Source organism: Plodia interpunctella, chromosome 8 (assembly GCF_027563975.2).
Source record: "Plodia interpunctella isolate USDA-ARS_2022_Savannah chromosome 8, ilPloInte3.2, whole genome shotgun sequence".
NCBI classification, from domain to species: Eukaryota; Metazoa; Arthropoda; class Insecta; order Lepidoptera; family Pyralidae; genus Plodia; species Plodia interpunctella.
In genome coordinates, this window is record NC_071301.1 from 6,524,041 (window position 1) to 6,550,148 (window position 26,108).

General features: G+C 33.9%; 1 protein-coding gene and 1 non-coding gene across 2 annotated transcripts in view; both read left to right on the forward strand.

Moving 5' to 3' along the window:
* Su(var)3-3 (Suppressor of variegation 3-3) overlaps window positions 1–26,108 on the forward strand; it is a 305,347-nt gene that overhangs the window by 180,582 nt on the left and 98,657 nt on the right. The window lies entirely within an intron of this gene.
* On the forward strand, window positions 21,647–21,719 carry TRNAK-CUU (transfer RNA lysine (anticodon CUU)). The gene has a single exon. It is a non-coding gene; the product is annotated as a tRNA-Lys (tRNA).

Genomic DNA, 26,108 nt, shown 5'->3' on the forward strand with positions numbered 1-26,108 from the left:
TGAGTTAGACATTGAGAAGCTGGATAGAAATGACGGTGAAAATTCCAGGCAAGAACTGGTGAAATAATTTGTCAGTAAGGACAGCTTATGAATGAAAAGCTGCCGAGGGCGATTCTTACTTCTGTACCTTAATTAATTTTAGATTAAAGGGAATAGCAGTCAGAACTAGCGCTGTGGCACCGCCTCTTTGCAAATGGGAGCTATATCGACATGACCGACCCCTGATACACTCGTCACTAGTCGATACGCAGAAAGTCAAAATGATTGAATAGATTAATATTAAAAAAAACTAAACATAGAACAATATAAAAGATGAAGAATTCAGAGTGATAACGTGAGTTCGATTTAATAGAATCGCCGTAGTTATTTCATCAAAATCGAAAGCTTTGAACATTATTTTATTTAAAATTACGTGCATCTAATCAATTGTGTTATTATAAGAACTGAAGCGTAATACAAGACATCTAATTAAACTACGAAACCGTTCATCATATTCTGAATCAAGTCTAGACGTGATTTCACAAAAGTTTAATAGCAATATTACGACAGACTCACCTTTAGAAGCCGCCCTTTACTGCGAACGTGTCATGTCTATATTAATAAAAGCATCACTGCCTGAACCAGGCTTTTACATTGTCGAACGTGACTTCATCTTATTTTAATTACAGATCATCGATTGTGTTCACAAAAATGCAAATATATAAAAAATACGCAATCGAATCTTCTTGTTTGTTCATAATATGTTTATTGTTCAAAATTGTATCTGGTAAAGTACATCGGAAAACGCGAGCTTTTATACTCCTTCATAGACAAATAGAATAAATTAATTCAATATTTCTTGTAACGGCATAGCAAGTGTAACATTTGGTGGTTGGATATTGGATCATAACCCGTTTTCATTTCTGCTTGTATGTCTATAAAAAGTAACGCCAACGACTTTCTGCCATCTGGAAGTATCGTAACATTTGAGCGTGTAATTTTTAGTGCTTATTTTGAAACATAAGTGATTCCCAAGTATTCATACCAGGCATTGGAAGTTGATATAACTGCAAAGTAACATAAATTACCATTACCCTCCATATTTTCAATTTTTAACGTCTTTATGTAACCAAACGTCTTATATAAATTCAATATAAATTCCGTTTTAAGCTATATTGTACCAATAAAAATGGTGTATTTGTTTTAACAGTTATATGATAAGTATAAAAACATCACTTCGCAAATATCTGTTATTCTAGGTTTACGATTGATTTTTTCTAACTTACATCAAATAAATGAACAAACATCGGTAATTCTTTCATAGCAGAGCAATACGCGCTATATCTAGAATAACTAGATCATTTATCAAGTCGTATCGATACATTATAATGAGTTGTTAATTAAAATCATAACATGTTGGTCCTCTTATTTTAAATTCTATATTAGTTTTTATCTTTTTTTTGTGAAAATTTTAACCTCAAAAGATTTTCATCTCGTGTGCCAGCTATATCGAATGAGGGTCCAACGTGTGACATCGCCTGTTGTGGTTTTATTACCATAATAAACCGGCCATTACCATTCACACCGTTCTAATACGATTTTTATGCCCAATGTATATTAATTGTAGTAGTTCGACCGGATAGTAAAAAGTAAAGGTTTATTGCTAATAAATTAAAAATAGCTAGTTCCTTATTTACAACGTTTCAAGTTAACAGACATAAAAAAAACAAGATTTCACTCCAGATAGTTCCCATCATTCGATCGAGGAACGGATCGTAACTCTTGTCTAATGTCTATCCCGAAAAAAAGTTTACCTGTATTGACCGTTCTCGGATATGAGAAATACGAGTTGCAATTTAGCGTCTATTGTGTTGGAACAAAGGCGTGTGATGCGTTAATAATACAGGTGCATCGAATCCAAAGTTTTGTTTAGTACATCAGGCATAACGCATTTTGATCAGAATGTAAACTATCATGGGCTTACTGGTATGCCTATAACTATTTAGTTCTTTTGCGGTCACTGTTTGGTGCAATGTCAATTTATATGCGGTTGTATTTTAACTGGTTAAAATGTTGCAATTTTGAATTTTTTAATTCATAATCAGGAATTTTTATTTACGACTTAGCATAGCAGAGAGTTAATTACAATGACGAAGTTTCGTATGTATCTCTTACACATCATCACACTAGTCCCTGAGGATAACCGCTCACTTGCGAATTCTTCAAGTGATTGCCTTTTTACCGGCTGCAATCAGTTCCGTACGTGCCTTATTGCATCAAGATAACCTTCTGTTCGTTTGTTATACGTACTCTGCACCAAATGCGACGTGACTGGTTCCATTTTATACCATTTTGGAGTCTGATAGCTCGGCGTAATTGCCGTTAAACTCGGCAACTATTTTTCAGTGTTTAGCCCTTTGTGTTATTGTGGAGGATCGCCCCTGAGTCCGGACCGCGCCCACGATTCATTAATGCGAGTCTAATTTATATTGCGGAACGGCTGTTCGGCCTTTGACGAAACTTTTGTTGCTCCAATGATTAGCGAATTGTAGGCAGATGTCGGCATAATTATAATGTTTTTTGTTTTTATTAATCACTGAGTTAGATCCTCCCCATTTGGTAGAAAAATTATAACTTTTCAGCTGGCAATCACAAAGTTAGTCATTTGTTTGTTTCATGTTATTTGATTTATTGCATTTAGCGGTTTCCCCGGGGATTTACCTAAGTAAAATTACCAACCAACCAATGGTAAAATAAAACTTCCAATCAGTTTCCAACCTTTTCTCCATTCCTCGTTATAAATTACACGCGAGCATAATAATAAATACTACCAATTTTCTAGATACAGAGTAAAAAAAGAAATAATTCGCTCTCCACAAACAAAGGATGCAACTACATACCTCATCAGTTCAATTTGCACTTACTTTGCTGATTGGCGGGGGATAACCGCAGAACCGAATGCAATATCTTACAATGATCTTACACAGGAAGTTTCCACAACTACCCATAAACTAGTAGTTTCTACATTTACATATAATATTTAATATAAATATTAGTTATCAGATTATCGGAAAGGTCATCTTTTATACGGCCATGATAATCGAATTAGGCAGATATATGTTTGCTTATTTTTAAAATTAATATTAAATTTTTCTCATTGGTTTTCGTTTTGTATTTTTTTTTTTGCTAAATCTCTCTGATAGTATGCAGCCAGCAATACATAAATAAGACTAAATATCTATTACTTCAGCAGACAAGATTAATTGCATATAGGTCAAACAAACCGAAATTTACTTAATTTCAAATAGATCTATTATCCTAAAAGCAAAATGATTCCAAGCATTCTGTGAAAAAAGGTACAGAATTGGCATTCAAATGTGTAATATATGCATTAGATATATCAGAAACAATAACGTACGCCGCGGCAATATGAATTTACAGTACAGTATCCAACACACATTGTCGTTGATAACTAGCGAACAACACAATAAACCAAGCTCAGATGGTTTATCTGCTCAATAGAGACGTAGATATTGCTATCGCAGCTGGGAGACTTTATCGTATAGATAACGCATACGACAAAAAGCGTCCAGACTGGATTCTTGCAGAAATATATTGTAGAAATCTGATAAATATTAAAAAATCGCACCTTGCAAATTTACTGGTTTTATTATTGAAAGCATGCTTAATTTACATGTGTCTATGATCGCATGGTAGTCCAAATGGAGCTATTGATAAATTACATTTAGAATCATGTCTGCTAAGGATTTATATACATAATGTCACATGCACACTTGCATTAGTACATTATACTAGGCCTCAGTTGCCTGCCCACCGCCGACGGTTTTATAAAATGGTGAACTTTGCGTTTTTGTGCGCAGGTCAAAGTTGTTTGCCGCGTCTGCCTGTCTGTCCGCTCGCGATAAACTCAAAAATTGCACGGATTTTCATGCGGTTTTCACCAATAGATAGTGTTATCCGAGCTAAGCCTGGTCAGGCCGTTTCATTTAGAATCTGATCTCAGCTTGTTAGTTAGATCGAGTAAAGTGCGTCTAAGATAACAAAATAGTCCGGCAGATCGTCTCCACAGATAAGTTGTTTTTGTCATTCTCTCAAATTCCAACAAACAATGCATGCAATTTACTGCTAAACTGTTGCTCTAAATCTAAGGATTTATGGCCGCTTGCCCCTGAGTTATTTCGTTGACTCATAGCTTTATCTATGGTAATATTTTGGGCAAATTGCTAAACAAATAAAAAAGACTGTGTTTATTGATATCTTTATTTGTTTGTTCAAACGGAAGGGACTGTCTTATGACGATGTTGTATTTTACTTTTGTAATGTAAAAAAATATTGGCTTCCTATAACTGCACAATACAATTATTCCAAGTAGTCTAATTTAACAATAGCAACGGCATTACTTCTGCAGAAGCTATATTTTTTATTGGTGTAATTTGTTAATCTCTTATAGAAATGCTGACTCTACAAATAAAAAGTCATTCAAGTTATTATTTTAAATTAAGTGTTGAACAACAAAAAACTAATTATATGTTGGTATTAAATAAACAATAAAATAATTACATTTAAGAGTAAATGCAGAGTTAATCGTTTTACAATTTACTTTTTTAATTGCAGCGTTTATAAATTTATTGAAGAGTTCAGTTGGTAGTTTTTGTTGAACATTATGGCATTTTACCATTCTGTTGACAAATGGTAGTGTGACATTAAGGAGCAATCACGTTTATTTTAAACGAAACTTTTGCATTTATTATTTACTTTTTTTGACAAAGCGTATTGTTGATAATCGTATGTACACATTATATCGTTTATATTTAAATCTTGATCTTTATCTACCATCTAAAAATGTTATCGGTTGCTTCCCTAGCGTTATTCCATTGTCCATATTCCTATTTATTGTTTTCCAATTCCACTAGTAGTCAGATCATTGACATGCATATCTTTCTTGACAACATCAAGCAATACTTTTAGGATTTGCATCTTCTACCAGGCCCACTACAATATTGGGTTAAATTACTCGTCTATTTTCAATAACATAGACAGTCTTCTGTCTTTTGTGAAATACTATTTATCGTTATAGTGTTTAAATCACGTGACTGAAATAATATATCAAAACCTGTACCAAAAACAGTGTCATGTGTGGTATATGTAAACAGCTTAACACAAACGAGACTGCACACTCAAAGCTAATAAAGGAACACGTACGGCAATTCGTTCTAATAGTCGATGCCGACAATGGCACAGTCCGACGTTGTTTTGTTGGGGCTGCATGCAAAAGCCGCACCACCATAGCCATCCCCGAACACTAGGTGGCGTATTTTTTTCTCACCTAAACGTGGGAGGCACACTCAAGTGCTGCAGCTATAATTAATAGCCGATTGACTGTTTCACGTCAATATATTTTGGTGACTGTTATTAATCGCTCGACGGGACCCCACACTATGAATGTCAACTGTATTCTTGGATTACGTCATCGAACTTGCTCATTATAGCCTTCAAGTGAGTTTGAGTAATTTTATGAGCTCGGAGGTCTGACTTTATAGATTTTTCGGTGTGCTCGTAAAATTTAATAATTTGCATGTTTAACCTAATTTCAAAACGTTAAAATTATTTGTAAATGTATTTTCCTATTTAAAATACTCGTATATACGCTTTGTGCTCACATTATCAATGTCTAGGACTGCGCGGTTCCTTTGTTGATCTATGCTTGAAAATATCTATCTAGTCTGTTTTGATGTAACCTTTTTGGAAATTTAAAGGATTATTGATTTGAAAGAAACTTAATTTTAGTAAACTCTTTTAGCACTTTTTACAATACATTTAAAATTATACTTGATCGAAACGATAAGCAGAGGCATGAAGACATTTCCTGTCCGAATGTTCTATGAAAATTGATGTGAAGCACTGACGGATAGCCGCAAAAACAATTTGTTACTATCACTTTTTAATGGAGCCATTAAAATAGTTTGCGGTCGAGACCAGTCATAACATTTTGGCGCCTGATACACACGAATACCAAATAAGTTGCGCTAGCTATGGAAACCTTTAGTCCCCTAGGTGCCACTGTTTGAACCCAATGAATGTCATTATCAACGTTTTCTAGCGTTAGATTAATCTTCTACAATCGTATTACAATACGTTTTATATTTATAATTAATAAGAATACGTATCATTGCAAACTTTCTAGAATAATTGCCTGTAGATATGCAGCTACTTTAGTTCAAACAAATATTACTCTACAAGCTTTCTGGTTCTTTTATATCATTTTCGTATAATTATAATTATTATTAATAATTTGTCCAAAGTGAATTGAATATGCCAGTATCGAAGAGAGCACAATTTTAATGACCATAAGCGGTCATTTTGATGTAGATGTTGATAAATAGCTCAGCATTATTTCTTATAGCTCAGTGTCGGTTTTGAAGGTGTATATCATTCCTATAGGCCCATACGTACGGAATTTCCAAGTAAATGTGAATCACGAAAATATCTGTGTAAGTGAAATACTAAATCAATGTCTGAATGCGGTAAGTTTTGATGCTATTGAAAAATGCGTTATGTTCCCTAGAAATTGAGTCATTAAACCATAAACAAATTGCACCAATAACGTCACATTTATCAAGCAAAAAATGTGTCGTTTCGTTTACGCAGTCATCAGCGAGGATTTGTTTAAGTAAAATATCATTTTTCTATTGTCTCTATAAAAGCTTATGTCCTTTCACTCTCCGCCGACTTATTGTTTATTTTTCTTGTCTTACTTTGTCTTTCGTTGCGTGAGAATAATGTGGACCTGAACTAAAACAATTTAGACGCCGATTTATGTGTCTAAAAAATTATGCTCTAATATACTGGAAAATAAATTAAGTATGTTCGTGATATTAACAATACTAAAATATTTATTAAGGTTTAAATCTTATGGTTTTATTATCCTACGGAGAAAAACGACATACAATTTAAGTTTGATAGAAAAAGGCTCAAATACTTCAAGACATGAAACAGTAATTAAAAATATGCTATGTAAAATGGTATATTGCATGACTTAATGCTGCACCCAAAATCTACTCCCGACGGAACTCCTCAACGGTTTTTTGTACATACATAATTTTTTTTTCAAACAATATTGATAACAATGAAATCATGTGCCAAAAATGTAATGTTGTAAGAACATTATAATATCAAAACTTTCGCCTTAAATATTTGTCGACTACATAGTCCATAATATCAAACATTTCAATGAAATAGCCCCAGGGATGATGTCCTCAAATATGGCGAAGGCATTAGTGTCATATTCCGTCGGTCACGTGTAGCATTTTTTGTCGCAAATGGCCGGAGTGTGTCATCCGTCTTAATTGTTTAACAGCTTATTGTTATTAGTCGTAAAAGGCGAGCCCTAAAGAGATGGCTTTGTTTTATTTCGTGCAGTTTTGCCCAAAAGCCGTAAAAATGACGTTACAATTAGTTCAGGCTATAAATTCTGGTTGCGAATTTGGAACAGCTTTGTGGCACATGCAACTGTTCGCTTGTCTTTTTGTTGCCAAGTGCATTGTTGGTTTTGAACTAGTGCACCACGCTATACGCTATTCCTCTTGTATTTCCGTTAACCGTTAGTAAGGCCGTTCTTTTAATGCTGTCTTGTGTCTTATATATTTTGTTATTCTGTGCATGGTTTTTGTTTTTGATACCTGGTGTTTTTTCCATAATTAAATGTAATCTTACGACTGCGAAATTATTGGGCTAGGCTTTGCTTCTAAGTTATTTCAATTATTGTTTTGTTGTTTTGTTCAATAAATAACTCTGAATAATACATTCGCATTCAATAGTGTTATTTCGTCCAATATTAAACAAGTAGTTAAACTATACTATACAGTAGGACCTACCACATCTATCGGTGTCTTTGAACTAACAAAGACGTGGATTACGACTTGCAGTAGTATAAAATATTTCAAAAAAATAAGGAAAGTAATGCCGAATTATTTCGGTTATTTGAACTCGGGCCAAAGAATAATTTGGGTTGGGGTGCCATTTAGGATTTTTCATTTATTTCGGCTCGCCAGAGGGCTGTCCATTGTCTAGTTGCCTTTTTTAAATATTTTTTTTTTAGTATCCCGCCGTAACCCTTTTCGCTTTGGGTGTTCGCTCGTTTATTGTTTCTTTATTGCAGCCCTTGGCTAACGTTTGCGTAACATCCACCTATTACGGTTTTACGTAGGTCAGTATTTGAGGTAAGTATAGGTAGATAGATAACAATTCGTTTCATTTATTTACGTGCAGCCTTCACAACCTACTGAACATCAAACGTATAACCTTTGTTTATGATTTTCTTTTGACTTCAGTAAAAAAAATACATTTGTTTATTATTAAATCTATTTTTTATATTATGTTATTTTCCCAAATGGCGAAGTGTATTTGAATGAGAAGAAACATTTGGTCCATGAATGGTAATTAATCTAATAAGCAGGTGCGCCTAATGTTTGCTTTAGATTATGATCATCATGATCTTGATACAGTTTCACCGAAAAAACTATTTGTTCCCACATATCGTTAACTTGTACGGAGCCTGTAGGCTAGACTGCTCTAATAACAGGTTTCCATAAACAATTAGTCGGGTCTCTTTGAAAAAGCAAAGAATTTTATCGGCTAGATTTATTATATTTGAGGAGGATGTTATCGCTCGCTTCGATTGCTCTGCGCAACGGACCGTTCCGTAGAACAACACAGGTATAACCGAACATTTATCGGCATTTTCCATTTTTTGTCCTTTTGTTATTATTCGAATCCCTCGGATGTATTAATCTCGTGTGGGTCCCTCAGAACCGGTCATTACCCGAAACTTGGGGGCGTATTGCGTCCGGGTGCCTAGTTATTACTGCTCTAATAAAATAACCCAGTATCATTTACGAAATTAGGTATATCGCTAAATATTTTATAATGACGGCCCAAAATTAGTTGGGATGGCAACGTTTAAGCTGATGTTAGTGGGGCAAGCAGCGCACGACGAGCTTAGGATTTTGATGACACAGTTGGTAAACGTTTTGGTCGGATATTTGGCGTGGGTGGAGGTTTTTTCGTTTTGTCAGCCGCAGTCGCGGAGATGTCACGGTCGCTCATTATCAAGTTAGCTTGTCTTTAGTAATGCTTAACCTGTAATTTGCAACAGCATTTGGTTGCTACTTGTTATATTTTGTGTTTCAATGTTTTATAGAAGATTAGATTCGTCTCGTTAATTATTGTGTTGATTTCTAAATTCAGGATATCCTATATATATGCTATATGCTCGATCATTATTGTTGTTCCATATTTAATCAGCATCAACCAACATTTTATGTTAAGGTATATAAGTATGAATATTATATAGAAATTTACATTTTCTTCTTGTACTACAAAGTATGTAAATTGAAGTCATTGTCGTAACCTGTGAAACTGCGAAATCAGGACGCTGGAGTCCTTTTGACTTTGTTGTCTCAGTGGAAAAATTAATATGAATATTTAAGTATAAACAGGTTTTATTTTAGAAACGTATAATTCATATAAAAAAACGCAATTTCTTAAGCTGACGAATAGAAATGTTTGTCTTATTTCGTAAATTTATTTTATGCAGTTTATCAAAATCTTCAACTCTATTTATTTCTTCGACTTGTAGCTCATTCTCTTATTAAAATATTTCTGTGGTATCATTTTAGCCAAAAGTTGCTAAGTATACTGTTAATTTAATATTGTTAATGTAATGTTAATATAGGGACTGACTTAGATATCTTCAGGATAAAGTGTGCAAAGTAACTGACATACTTATATTTATTTTTCTTTGTAATGCCATTTCATATAATTTTATTTCGTTCATAATAAATAGAAATACATATTTAGGACCTGTTTATGAAAACGTACAGATAAATAAAATTTAGGTGAGTATACGACCGCATTTTCATGGCGCACTTATTTTTCGTGTCCGCACATTATACTCACGACATATTGTCATAACATAACATCCCATTTCATCCCACTTTAGAGAGTTGTCGCGCACATTGCCGGCTTGTGAGGTTTCGTTTGAGGCGGAAATGAGGAGGAATTTCCCAAAAGAGACCTCTCTGAAGAATATTTGTCGAGTCGACAATAGGACCGGCCGTCCGCTACGCCCCCGGAAAGAATCAATTATACCAAACCCCGGCCGGAGACATATTGCAGAATGGGCGAATTGTTTGTTTAATAACATTTCGTTGCTACTATCAAAGTCACCGTGAAATATTTGCCGCTTTGTCCGATCACTTTTGTAAGTAAATGCACCAATATGTTATCACATTTTTTTCCATGGGACATCTCTATCCACGTCCGCATTTTTTGTCCGTTAGTTTCCTGTTTACTTTTTAAGAGTTTTATCGTGCCCCATTCAAAAAAGGCGATAAATTCAGCTTATGAATAAATACATACATCGCGCCATTCTTGTGAAAAATAAAAAACGACAGTCATGTTTCTTCGTATTATGTCTTAACTAACTTATAAATTCTCGCCATCAATTTATTTGATTTTTTGATAACACCTTTATATGAATTGTTGAATTGAATTGTGTTTTATATTTTGACGATTAAATCTTGAACATATCCTGGATTGAAGAGTATTATAACGTCAGTTATTTTTTAAAAATTCTTCTCTTCATAGGAAAGAATTTTTTCCATTTATATGGAAGAAAGAAATATTTGAAAATTATCATTCATAAAAAAGACAAAGCACATGTTAAGGTAAAGTACGTTTTATCTTGTTCTGTCAATGCATAATTTGCAATAAGTGCGATAGTGACAAAACATACTTTAGCTTAAAGTATACTTTATCTTTTTATGAATAACAGGTATGTCTACTAGAAATGTATTTCCTATAGTTACTAGAAGCATTTTGTAAGTACGTTTTCCACTTAAGGAATACCTATTCAATGTCCATTTGAAAGCTTACAATACACGTTAAAAGCTTGTTATTTGAAAGTAGTTCAGAAATTGCTTCGTCGAAGTAAAAATAGAAACTGACTTCCTAACACTAACGTAATAACACAGCCAATTGATAACTCCAATTTGTATTACGCTCCGTTCCACTTAGCAGGTACAACTGGGCTCAAAAGTAGTCTACACATCGATGAATGAACATCATACTATCCAATTATGTAACACAAATTTAATTTATTTGTTAAGGTTCAGTATTTCAAATGGTAAAAACGCAACCCATTTTAGGATCAATTCGTTGTCTCTCTTTCTGTCCTTCAAATCTTTTTGCTCAAGAAAGCGTAAAGCTATCAAGTTGAAATTTAATTATGTAGACATTGCACTGTCTCTTTTGGCTGTGAAAATATATGATCAATCTGTATCACATAATTATGAAATTTCATAAAAGAATCAAAACTTATATAGTACAAAGTACTTACTTTAAATTATAAAATATAGTAAGAAGGTCTTATATAGAAATAAATATGTACAGACAACAGCACATAAACCTACCCAAATTCACTGCACCCTCCTCGTCGCTATTACCGCGCCGCCATATAGGTAACTTGATGTGCTGTTGACTGTACTCATAACAAATAAACTACTGAACTTTCGGCGTGCGAGTCCAAAATGCACTACTGGTTTTTAAATTTGACACATCCGTCAAAAATGACTGACTATGGCTAAAATAAAATCATTCAATAGCCAGAGGAAGTTGTATAGGAAAGTGGTTTAGGCAATGGGATATATGTTGATGAATCACGATAATGAATTATTTAGTTCTCTCTATTGTTTACATTTCAAAACCAATTTTGATGCGGACTGTACAACCTGATGTAACTAATTCAAATGTCCGTAGAATGATGTCTTACCACCAGCAATATGGTACGTGATGCTTTTTCTCAAGGACCGAGTCAGCTACACAGTAGCACTTTCAACCGATGATGCTCCTATTTCTATGCTATGGCTATCCCGATAAATGTGCCTTGAATATATTTTAAACGTCTATTATTTTATGTTGGAGAATTTAAATAATAACGTAATCTGAAAAGGGATATTCGGTTCTTCGAAATAGGGATGTCTGTAATTTTGTTAATTTTATCTTTGCTCTATGCCATCCGAATTTATTATTACATATACAGTTATGAACCCCTTTAACTCTATTTTACCTTTTTGTAAATTCAAAATTCAATCGGAAATGTTTTGTTAGGTCACATTTTCATTACATATTTGCCTCGTTGATAAAAATCATAAAGCTTGCACTTTTTATTTCGGCCAGAACCGTAAACATTTATCAATTTGCTTAATTTTTTTGCAGTGCCACACGCCGCCGTCATGTTAGTAACACGTGGTAATAATTCGCAGAATGCAGTGTTTTTAAATGAAACATAAAATAAATGGGGTACAGAACTTTACCTATGCATTTGTTACTCTTAACTTCTCACCTATTTCTGTATTTTATTTTGAAAACTAAAGTCAAGGTTTCTGCAATTTTAGGGTAAAATATATTGATTTTAATTTGAATTTTGAAATATAAAAAAAACACATTTTAAATAATTAACCAATTTGAGATAGCTTAATTTCTGTAATATATTCTATCATATAATTATTTATGGATTTGAAACTTTTCAGTTGCAATAAAAATTATTGCAGACTTGAGTTATACTTATGTACTAACTTTGTATTATGATAGAACTCTGTGTGATGCGATAGGACCACACAAATATTAGCTTGGCGTTATGTCGTCATGTTTGCCTGATTTTTTTACATATTTGCAATCGCACATGCTTTGACGTCGCCTTGTAGTCTTAGCCTGTATAGATATTATTCTCGACTGCGTGTGTTCTGAAACCTATCCTAACTTTTTACACTTGTATTTAGAGCTCTGGCCATTTCACTTCCTATTTGTAGTTTTTTTTACGTATTCCATCTACCTCTTCTTTGAATTTTTCCTTTTACTTATTTTATTATTTTCAATTTAGAATGAAATTCCACAATGTTCATTTGGCATGTAAGGTTTTTCATATTGTTATTTCGCATGTTTCTAAAACATAATATATTTCATATTTATAAATAGGTAAAAATGTCACAATACGAACATTTACATGGCGTACAGTGATTAGTCACAGCGCGATAGCGTTACCAAATCGCTGTTCAAATCCCAAGAGAATATTAATTAATATTCCAACTTTTTTTTCCTAATTAGCATTTAAGGTGAGGGCTCACAGGCAATCAACATTACAAATTAGTCAAATTACCAAAACGCAATCACAAACTCATTACATAACGTGTCATTAATACCTCGCAAACAAAAACTGCCAACCAGTGTTGTATGGTAATATGCGACGAATCACACTGCGCTTTAACCCTGCCACATGATTGAATACGAGTACAGAGATGTTAAACATTACTTATAGGAAACTCGATGAGAACTCACTATATTATTTTAATTAATATAAATCCCACATTTTTATAGTGCATTAGTTTATTAGATACTTTACTAGATATTTCCTTGTTTAGGAACTGGAAAAAATGTACTATTTATTTTTTATTATTAGTGGATTAAGCTGTCTTAAAATTAGTATAATGGCTTCAATCTCTATTATTGATTCCATCTTGTGCCACAACTTCGCAATCGACCAAACTTACTCCTTTATCTGATTTTAAGTAGTTAATATTTATGTTGTCTGTTCATAAAAAGCATTGAAATTGAATTATATATAAATGTGAATGTTGCATCCTCGTCGTCTATCTTCAGTCATGTGGCCAGCGTCCTCACGTTACACCGAAAAATGGCCCTCTATAAAACCTATTTTACTGCAGTTTCCTCTCTTCGTTTGCATTCAAAACTACCAAATCATTAAAGCCTCTGTTTGTTTTGTATTCTTTGTTTGGTTTATGATAATATAATAGGTGTTGGTTGCTCTCCGTCCCGGGGGCGATGCGGTGTGAAACTTGACGCCTTCATTCACGCGCCTATATTGAGGCACTTGATTTAGCATGCCAATGCTTTTTTTATGGTATCACTTGATTATCACCTTTGTGAGTACAAATTTTTACCTTGTCGCAATAAAACATATAAGGCTCAAAGTAAATGAACAAACTATATATGATAATTTGATAACTGAATTATTTTTCTTAACACACATGAACTTATTGTAGTTGATTTAGTTTAAGCAATAGTGTTTTTTTTATTCAATAAATGACATATTTATTAACATTATCTATGTAATCAAAGTTCTACTACACATTAAATATGAGTATATTTTAATGAAAAGCCCACAGATTTTATATTGATAGTGGTTCTTAAGTTTGGCATAATTTATGATGATACGATTGCTCAATTCACACCAACTACTTACTGCTGAGCGTTCTTTGAACCATACTAAAGTTGCACTCATTAAAAGTTATACGCGACTAGGAGTGCCCTCGAAACTCAGCTGGAATTTATCAGCTAACTCAAAAGTGCTCGAAGGAAAGTCTACCCGGGCCATTATTCCCCATTGTCCCTGACAATAAGATTAAACTAGCGGCCGCCATCTATAGATAGCTCTCTGACCAATTCGCGAACGAACTGCTCCCGTAATAGTTTTGTTGTTATCGCCAGTAACCACTCTTCAGTTACTTTTGAGACGATATTAAAAAGATTTTGGCAGCGAGCCACATAGATATTGATCTTTATGCTCGGCCAGACGGCTATAGGAGTTCTGTAAGTGCCACGCCAGTTGGTTTAATGACTTCCCATGTTTGCAAGTTTCGGGATACCAACGATATTTTATATACTTTGCGATCATCGCCGACATTTACTGTGGTTGTTTCCGTCGCTTCTAATTTTCCTATGTTAAATTTTCGCGTGATGGATATGCGTGCCACACATTGATGGATGGATGTTTGTTTATCTCCGCTTTCAGTTTTTTTGTTTGTTTCCTCGTTGATGCTCTTTATCTGGACGCTCTGTCATAGTTCTATTAAAATGGGACAAACGACGGTGGTCTCGCTCGTAAAATATGTGATATCGAGAAAACAAATCAACATAATTTGGGCTAATTCATCGCAGCTGTCGCTTATCATTCGTGCGAATTGGAATACATTGTTAAAAATGTATGTAATTAAGTTGGTATGTGTGAAGGGCGACACCTGCGTTCCATATCAGAGATCAGGCCGTTACGGTTTATGGGGTTCCTACCAAAAACAATGGAAATGGCAAAAAGTCGAATGCGGGCCAGGTACCAGGGGCTCAGGGGGTTAGAGAAGGGTAGGCGTGCGGGTCGCGGCAGGGTTCCGCCGAGCCAGAAATTTATGATTGCGACGTGTCAGAGTGCTAATGAACGCACTCTGTTGCTCTTTATTGAGATAACGCTCGCCATCGATGGCTGCGGCGGTATCGAGCCATTACTTAGAGCATCGTCCGATCTTGCGTGTCCTTTTATTATATTTTTTGCTCTAACATTCGTGCCAAGTAACTATTATTAACTCTTCCCACCTTGTATGAGTTGGATAAGTTAATCCGTAAAATTGTTGCCGCCTTAAGTATATTTGTCGCAGTTGCACGTATCTGCATTAAAAATGACCATTACGAATATAAATAAGCTCATTACGCGCACTTATCGCATGTTGCTATATTTGTCATTTTGCTTTTTAATCTTTTAATATTCACGATCATGTAGCCCTTATTACACTTCATTCTATATATCCAGTTACAAAATTTATTGTACTGCTCAAATAAATTACAAGTCGTTAATTTCGGAAATCGTACTCCACCATATTCTTTGTTTTATGAATCGATAAATCTTATTATGTAATTATTTTAGTAATTACACTGTTATTGCCGTTATCGATGAGATTTTTAATTTTGAACAACATATTGTACGTTCTGTTGTACACTTTATACATATTGGTTTTGCTAGCATTACCAAGATATATATATATATATTTTTCATTACCATAGGAATTTTTAACAACTATACCTAATATTACTACAATTAGCGAGTATAATTATTAATTTACTTCTAATAAATGAATACAGTTGGTTAAATTTGGATGGTCCATGGAGTTATCATAAGCATGCAGCTCAAAAATCTCAGTCTCTATTGCGTCCATGTAGATAATGTAGTCCTATCCTCACGTCGCTCACACCCTTATCTTGGAAGCTGACGGTTGACATATTGGAGGCAGCATTCCTAAAAGTACTTACTACATTAAGATCGCGTGCTCTTCGCATTTCGACGGCTACTATCCTGATCCGATCACCGATACGTATCGGCTACGTAGCTTGCTGATATCATCGGGCCAATGGTTACTATTTGCTGTTGATGCGTAGTTGTTTTATGTGGTAGCTCTTTGATTAATTAATATTGAAAGAATGGAATCTCTCGATCAGCTGCTGTTTGATTTAGAATTCAGATTAGAGTAGATTTTATTAGACTTTTTAAACTATACGGTTGTTTATCGACAAGAAAAAACTTTATTTTTGTGTTATGTGTTTTTACTATAGATAGGTACGATATTTTTATTATATTGATACGATTAAGAGATCTAACAGCACATGGAAAAAAGAGAACTTGGTTATTTAATATCTTCTGAATGTAAACACTTCTAAATTTTATCATTGAGTGATTTCGTTTGATATATGCAAATGCAATTTATTCCACGACAGATTTGTACAAATAACTTTTAATGATCGCATAAGACAAATACATTATATCACTGCAAAAAAACTACCATACTTCTGTCAGCAGAATAAAATGCGGCGTATGCCATTACATACACTCAGACATTTTCAATCACCAAAACATTTTTGCGCACCCATGGTAGGTATGCTCTGTCTGCAACACATCTTTTTCATAAGACTCCATGTTTTCATATCTTGTCCCGCATACCGGAATGAGTTGCGACTCCCGATGCGAAGATAAAATCTTCGTGGAAGTGACAAGAGTCCTTCTTTTTATCTTATTATTGTTTTTGAGTAGTAATTTAATTTAACAGACATTTAAAATTTTAATCTAGCGTTTAATTAGTCATGAAAGTATTGCACATCATTCGATCACCGTTAGTTGTTGTTACTAGTGCCACCTGTGCTTTTACTTCAGATTTATTTAAAAATAGAAATTCCAGTTCGAATTTTAAAAATAGGAACACAAACTTACCATTTCGAGATTGCAAACTCTTGAGAGTACAACTCGGCGCGCGTTCCTTTGCTTGCACGCTATCATCGATGCTATCACAGATAACTATTGTTCCAGTCATCGGCCTCGTATTTAACTGTTGTTCAAGTTAACTTGATGAATGATCGTCCGATCTTTGGATATGTTTATCTCTTTCAAGTTCTCTTTCAACGCCGACGACTGTCTTATTGGACGTGTTTTTGACAATTGATATTTCAACTTATTTCTAACAAGATTTTCCTATGAGCACATGCATGTTTAAATAAAGTGTAGTAGTCTATGAAATAATTTTAAGTGTGAAATGAAAACTAATGCAATTTTAGATTGATCTAAATTATATTTTACTTGTTGCAGGTAAGGATTGGCCAATAACTTAAACTACTCTATTAAGTGTAAGTGTTTATTACGAGAACGTAATGTTTATATCGTCAAGGACTTTTGATACTTATTCCAATTTATTTACTAGATTGCATTTATTTCATGCGATTTGATTTAATTTATAATATTTATTTGTATTGCTCTTGCAACTGCATTGCGTACTTGAGACCACGAAGGTTAGTATTATATAACATTTTCAACATTAAAGACTTTAAGTACCTATTTTTCACCTAATGATATTTTTGTAATGTTTATTAGAAACTTAGAAGATTGAAGTGACAAAGATAAGATTTATGACTGTTTTAAATTCTAAAATCAGCATTAATCGTACACGGTAATATTACTTCTTCTTAACGAGACAGTAACAGCATGAGATTTAAAGACGTTTTGACTTCAACGTGTCGTTAATTTATAGCGACCGTCTTTCTTCTCATAAAACTTGACTAAGTAACAATAGAGACTAAATTGAAATCTTGGGGAAAATATGACCAGTTAGTTAATAAATGGAGATGAAACAAGGCACGTACCGTTTCGACCTCGAACAGGCTCCAGTGTGCAGTTCTTACAAGATTATATTGTACGACAGCGAAGATATTCAAATAAGATATCTGCACAATAATTTCCCGTAACTAAAGGTCCGGGAATTCCGACGAGCTGTAACGGGTACGCATTACGGTCCCATAAATCGACTGGGAGTGGACTGTCTCGGGTTTGGGATAGAACAGAATTGAGGCTGTGCGGTTTTGATGTCAAGCTTCGGCACATGTAAGCGCAAGTGTTGCAACTTGCAAACAATTTAATGTCGGTTCACATATTGTGGATCAATTATATTTTGAAACTATCAAGGAAATAGACCTTTTAATTTAGATTAGTTAAAATAATGATGAATCTTCTAGTAGACAACAAATACCACTAAAATACATGCAAATAAATTATAATTTGCAATTTTAGAATCATAAAGTCATTCTAATAAGAACGGATATAATGAATTCTAATAGGCCTTAGAATAAATGTCAGTGCGTTCGATACGCAATAAATTGTCTCCGACCCGACCCTCAGTTCTGATTTCTTGGCCTCTTAAATGGTAGCCACTAGATACAGGTTGCTTCAATTCCAATCATTAAACTAAGTGTAAACTTTATGCCACGTTTCCGCGGGTAGCTGAACATTAGAGAATATTTCATGTGTAAAGATCCGGAATCTGGAAGACAATATCTAATCTTCTGGACTACTTATCCTGTTCAGACTCGTATACGCTGGGAGATCTGATGCAGAGCACATGGTATGCGTTGGTCGTGGCTACTGGTCAAAACTGCTATAGTATAATAGTCGAATTACTCAAGTCGATTCGAAGATGTATATTTTAATTTTAACACTGATTTGTATACGTTACTTAATGAACTAGCTCTGTGATCCTTTCGTCATTATTTCGAAACATCTTATGGTACACTCTATAAAGAGAATAAAATAACATCCTGTATGCTTGGTAATAGGAGAGGCAGTAAAGTTTTTGATAGACATTGTAGCAGCTGGCTTTTGGATTGTGTATTTGAAACAACTAGCGATGTTTCAGTGTGTTTATTTTCTAGTCCATGAATATAGAACTCGTTTCCTGAAATTGATCCAGACGATTTTGGACTGATAAATAACAATAAATAGGTAATATAGTCCAGGAATTTTATTCTCGCTATTTTGGTGTATTCATTCAAATCTGCTCAGACTCATGCACGCCTGGGTCGCGGAATCATGTTCATACACGGATATAATAATACGGTCGGACATTACTAGGTACTTCATTTCACTATGTTTTATTGAAATTATTGTTTGTAGTGTTAAACCATTATTCCTCATAAGAATTGAATATAAATTAAAAAAGTATATATGTGAACTTTGGTTTATATTATGATAAATTTTGAGCCAAGGCCAATATGTCAAAGACACTTCAGTCTTTGAATCGTAGATTATATAATACTGTAAGTAACGGATCTCATGCATAGTACGTGTGGTGTTGTGAGGTACAAATAAGACAGTTTACTCGTTAAACTAATATCTTAATTTTTTTATCACAGATAAATAATACGTTTGCTCTATAGTGCAAAGAATAATTTACGAAATTGTAAATTTCGTTCCCTTTGGGTAAATCTGTGATTTTATGTTTGTATTACTACCATCAGACTCGAAACCATAGCGTTTAAAAAGAAAGCATAATAAAATGTAGGCTAAATGTAGTGAGAATAGCGCGTAATGGCGCGTGGGCCGCGGGCGGTCGCACGTTTTGCGGAATAACCGCCTCCATGGAAATATACTTCAGCGTTATATCGTATGGATTTTAAAATTCGGATCTTGATATCGGATCTAAATGCGGATATTGTCATATCACATAAAGCTGTGCTGAAGGAAAGAGAGGCAAAGGCCGTCCTCGACTTAGGCCAGGAACGAATATGAAATCTCTTGGAGATATGATAGACTTCAATCTAGACTGGTGCACAATAGAGAAGCATGGTGCAAGAAGAATTTAAGAGCCGGCTGTGACTGAATTTGCATTTAGATATATCAATTAAGTATAATGTACCGGTTTCATATATAGAGATTTTTTGATTGCAATAAGTCTTATTTTTCCTGTGACTGCAAACTGTTGCATTGCGTATTATTGTATTTTTTATCGGGGTTCCGGATAATTCATTATTTAGTATGTACGCATGTTCCGGAACTCCATAACATAGCGATGTTATAAGACAGCGGTCTTGCAGGGAATTTCTGGCTTCACAGTACCGGTTACTGTGATAAATCTGTGTATTTGTAAGTTGAATCTAATGAACGACTTACTATCTTGTTGCTTGTCAACTTAAACGCATACTACAGGACTGGAGAACTGCTTAGAAGTCACGAAATTAATGTCAAGCTCAAGTGGAGTCCGCAAGTATGCATGTGACTTCACTACTATCAATATTCCCTTTAATTTAATGATAAATTTATAATATTTAAGCGGTAGTGGTCCAATAGTTATGACCGCCCGCCTGTGATCGAATGGTCCCAGGTTTGAATTCTATACGTGCCACATGAGTTTGTATACTAAGTATACCAATTCATTTAAAAATAATGCGAGCTCATTTTATTTTCAAAATCAAGTTAAAAAATATGTGCGACATGTATAACAAATTTTAAAACTGATTCATAAATAGTAAGTTTTTATAGACCACCACTTGCTTCCCGTGAAGGAAATTATCGTTTGTATGCTATTACTTGCCAGACGCGGTAGGAGTCTTTGAAAGTCATGTCCTTGTGCGACTTGAATAAAATCACACAAAACACATTCTAAAAGAAAGAAAATAATGAGAAATTACTCTTTCTTATATAATACGAAAACTGTATAGTGTATTTTATAGATAAAACCCTAAACAACTGCAAAGATTCCATTTTCCAATACAAAAAGCACGGTGCCGCGCTCAATCCACGGCAATTTCGTCGTATCGGAATAGTATCGCACTGGGTGTGCGAAACGTTAAAATTACGAGCCGTATAACGCGATGCGAAGTAAAGAGCAAATTGCATGCTTCGGAAGTGTTTGAACGCCCATCGCCCCGGATCCGGTGCCGATCTTATGTTTGAAATTCGAAAAGTGTAAACGGGGCTTTTTAATGTTTCTTTTTTATTATTAAGCAAGATGAAATTGTAAATGTATAATTGTGATAAAATTGTAGCCTGTGTGTTATTATTCATAAAATAGCCCTATTATTAAAAAAAAGTTAAAACATAATATGTTTTGTCGCTTTCTGTCAATGTCATATATTGTGGAGTGCGATCGATTTTTATTTTTAATTTTTATTTATTGGTGAAAACATGAAAATCCGTGCAGTAGTTTTAGAGTTTATCGCGAACAGACAGATACACAGACGTCGCAGAGGATTTTGTGTTATAATATGTAAAGATAAAGATTTTGTGGTACCTAAAGTCAAATCGAACTATTAGTAGTAACATTAAATCGACTTAGTATATTGTAATATCAAAGATACAGATCATGAATCAGTAGTCATACAGATAATGAATTCCCTGTTTTTTAGTATATTTAATACCACAAAGCTATTTATAAATAGAACGAAACGTTTCATGTGAATCGGAATACAGTATTTCGTACTTCCGCTATCTGCCCGGCTAGCTCAGTCGGTAGAGCATGAGACTCTTAATCTCAGGGTCGTGGGTTCGAGCCCCACGTTGGGCGAAAGTGTTTTTTGTTTTTTTTTCCTATATTCTTTATTAATTCCTATTATTTATCATTTTACGAGTACCGAATAACCAGTTTCTATTTCTTTGTATGTCCAATCTAACAGTTTGCGCAATTGGTTTAGTCATTTTACCGTTGCAGGGTCAACGAATAGACAAACTACGCTTATATAAATGTTTCCCACGATTTGTAGGCACATGTACACATTTGATGTTTGCTTTAGAGACACATCAGCGTTTCTCCTCAGTAACACTTAATAATCAGTTAGTCCGGAGATTTTTATCGTGAGGTTAATTGTTTTTAGTCCTCACAATGTTTACAGAGTAATACTTAATTACACAGAGGCTACTTAAGCAAACAGTTTTAATGTCAGCCGTTGTTACCAAAATTGTCCGTTTCCTTTATTATGCTAATTTTATATTTTAGTTCGACTTTAATGAGTGGCTGCTTAGCATTTCTGCTAAAATGTTATTTTGGAAATGTCGCTGCCTTAGAAATATGTAATTTTAATAATTACAATTTGGGATTCTTGTCACGAATACTTATTATACGACCTTTTTAGAAATTATGTCTTATTTTTATCTTTGATTTGTATTTCGTCGTATTTGTAGATTTTGGTTTAGCTGAATTGAGTAAACGGGGCAAAATTTAGTTCTCTCTTCTAATTCAATAATTTGTATTTCAAGTTATCATCATTCAATTCAAGTCATTTCAATGTCCCCACTGAGGTGCACAGGCCTTACTAATTTTATGTATGGTTATGGAGAATGGGCATGACTCCCCACTTGTGCCAAACTCGGATTGGTGCCTGTAGATATGAGCAGAATATGCCTAAAATTCTATTACCAAATTATAATTAAATAAGAAAGTTGACAAGTCTACAAAAAATATCAACTTTATTGACTTATTCGAACTTAATACTAAAAGCTTTATGTACCAGCCAACTTGAAAAAACTGAAAGACAATTTCTAGTGATAGGTATATTTATAAATAAATAATACCTACTAAGTATATGCCACCCTACGAAATTATCTATAAAATTATCCTAAAGCATTGGATTTCGCAACAAATGGTCTGCTGTCACAAGACGTGGCTTGCAACAGACTGGACAATTGACTAGTTAGATACCGCGGCGTCGCGCACTCTAAATTACACCAGCAGTACGTACTGGCCCAATACGCATTCCGTATTGCGCCCACTCTATTGTATTGTTCAATCTGTACATGTACATGTGTACCGTTGACAGAAAAGGTGGCTAGTTTATTTTTTGCAATAATTGTATATTTATTTGAGACGTTGTGGATAATTGTTTTAATTATATTAACGAATAGTAGATTGTTTTAGACTAAATTAAATCTAAATGATAACGTTTGTTCTCAAACAGCAAAGTCATGTTAGTAAATTCAAGTAAATGAAATCAAAATGAATCTGAAACAATATTCAAATATTTTAGTAACATATACTCTTAAGTCAATTACATTTGGGTAAATATCCTTCTGTTACGTCGATTAATGTATGTTATGAAAATTTTCATTTTCATAATAGGTAAGGTAGCTTAAATTAAATATTCTTTAACAGATTTTGCTAACTTAATAACGTTATAGCGTGTAGAAACACATCAAGTGAAATAAGAATTAATCCGCTGATATTCCCGTGGAAATCACATTGTATAAGGAAATAACAAATGTATAATTATTTCCATATCTGATATTGCTAATTACATGTTCACACACAAGTAATTTTGCACACGGTTCATTAGAACATACCGTTAAAATTAGTTAAGAATAACATATATTTAAGGATTATTTTATTATTTCCACGTATCAAGAAGGAACAGTTAGGTACGTCCTTTCATAAACTCATGTTAGAACAGCTATAATTGCATAATGATCGCTATAAAATTAAACCCATTATTGAATTGAAATCTATTAGAATAGGTGCTTTGAAATATTCTGATTGCTTAGGTGCATTTTGTAGAAATGGTTTTGTTGTTTCTAACAAATACTCATAACTTTTGCACACGCAATTGTAGGAAACCCCACTAAATTGTTTGTAATAGTTACACTCGGTCCGTTAAACTACATGATTATTATTTGTAAATTTTGAAATGTATGAAGATCGATGGTATGGATTTTGATGAAATTTTCGAAGTCAGCGCAAAGCGAAACTATAACGTAACAAAACTACATAAAATCTCATTAAATGTGTTGAAGCTTTGAGTACGAAAACATACATAACATATCAATCATAACATTTTTCTCTTATCCATTATGTTATTTGCTAACATTGGTGTCAGATTTTACTCAAGTCGCCATCTAGTGGCCAGTAATAGCATATACTCTAGTGAACTAATAGTCATCAATTGCGTAGCCTCGCGATGATTTCCTACATGAACCATAACACAAACTCAAATAAAGTGATGACACATGAGCAGTCTTCGCTTCAACCACAATCCATATCCATCAAAATCCATATCCATACTAATATTATCTTTGCGAAAATCTGTCTATCTGTCACGCTTTCACGGCTATTTAAATTTGGAATACTTACAGATAGTTTATGACCAGGGGTCAAACAAATGCTGCCGCGAACGGAGCTGCGGACAACAGTTCCTTTTGTACTCATTTTATTTTGTGCTTCGATATTTATAGTCTTGGCGAGTAGTAGTTAATTTAATCAAATATATAAATAACACAGTAATAATTAGAGAAACTTAATGAGAAGTCAATTATATAATTTCAATCGCATGCTGTGGAAAGCATTCACTATTTTGGTCCAATAGTTGCGTAGTATTTTTAAAACTTAACAGTTTTTTTAGAAGTATATCGATAAGTAAGTCAGTAAATAAGTGATTTTAATAAGTACCTATATAAAGGAAAACAAATTTAAAATTCTATAAGGTCACCATTGCATTTTTTTTTTTAATGTGTGTTCTTTTGTCATATGTTCTTTGTTTAAAAATATGAACAAACATAACATTTATACATATTTTTTAAATGTGCGTAATTAAAATACATATCTATTTACTAGGCTATCTGTACAAACCTACGTATTTATGTCAACTTATATTGTCTCCGAGTGTTCATATATCATGGTTCTGGACAACAAATGCTGTGTCAGAATTTGCTTGAATTTGTGTCTATCTAGTCTTGCGACTGATAGTTTATATTGTTTACGGTCGACAGCATGTCCATACTTCCGTACTAATATAATAAATGCGAAAGTATATCTGTTCTGCTTTCACGACTAAATCACCGACCGATTTTGATAAAATTTATGCATGTAGTTAAAGACTCCCGTTCAAACATAGGCTATTTTCTCTTTCAAAAATCAACCTCCAATTGTTTATACGTAGAGGGTGAAAGTTTGTATGAAAATCATCTCAGCCCCCTTTCGTAGAGATATACACGCTAAAGCGCAAAAAGATAAATGTATTGCAAATTCGCCCTTAACTACTGCGACATAGAATGGTAACTTGATCTTTGTTTTTTACAAGATTGGATATGTGTTAGTGGGTGAATGCTATAACCTGGATTGCGTTGAAATATAATACAATGCAAAACCCTTTTGCAAAAAATAACCACACGCCACAAAATACATAATAAAGAGTATCAATCGATCAGAGGAAAGGTATGTAGGTATCTAAATTACCACTTTTCATAGATAAGCTTCGTCTAAAGTTAGTCTAGGAAAAGTTATCGCATGTACTCGTAGTAAAGTATTATTTTCCACATAAAATTACATTTCAATCTCTTCACCGACTATGATTGCGGCGTTAACCGTTAGGTTAAAGATGGTAGTTCTCGGAAATGCTCGTTCCGTACCGCTCTTTGCTCTGGTCATAGAGCAAAAAATTACAGTTGCCTAACATCTTTGGATTATTTGATATTGTCTTACAAAGTGTTTGTACAAAAATCTAAATTTTCTTTGGATTAGGTTCATTATATCTGCCATTGATCGCGATTAGTGACACTCTTGTAGTTGAGCACCAATTCGGGGATTCTATAATATAATCTTGTCTCATTATTTTTGAGTACTTTGTTAGACTAATTGACGATTAGCTCTGGTACTGTCAGTTTGGTCACATCCCGATTTCAAAAGGCCCAAAATTACTATGAAAAAAAATGACATGTCAATCAATCAATCCTGTGCATAAACAAGATGGATTGGTCAATCAACTGCTTTCTGCTAGGTTTACACTGCACCTGTGACAACTAGTGCATGTTGATAAAATTTAAACCAATTATATTAAAACGATTCTCACTAGTCTCCGTGCAATACTGAGTACTGCTATTATATGACTGGTTAAGTCGTTCCGTGCCTTACACTATTATGAAGCAGATATAATACCTTCACTACACGCTTATGAATAACTCGGCCTAATAT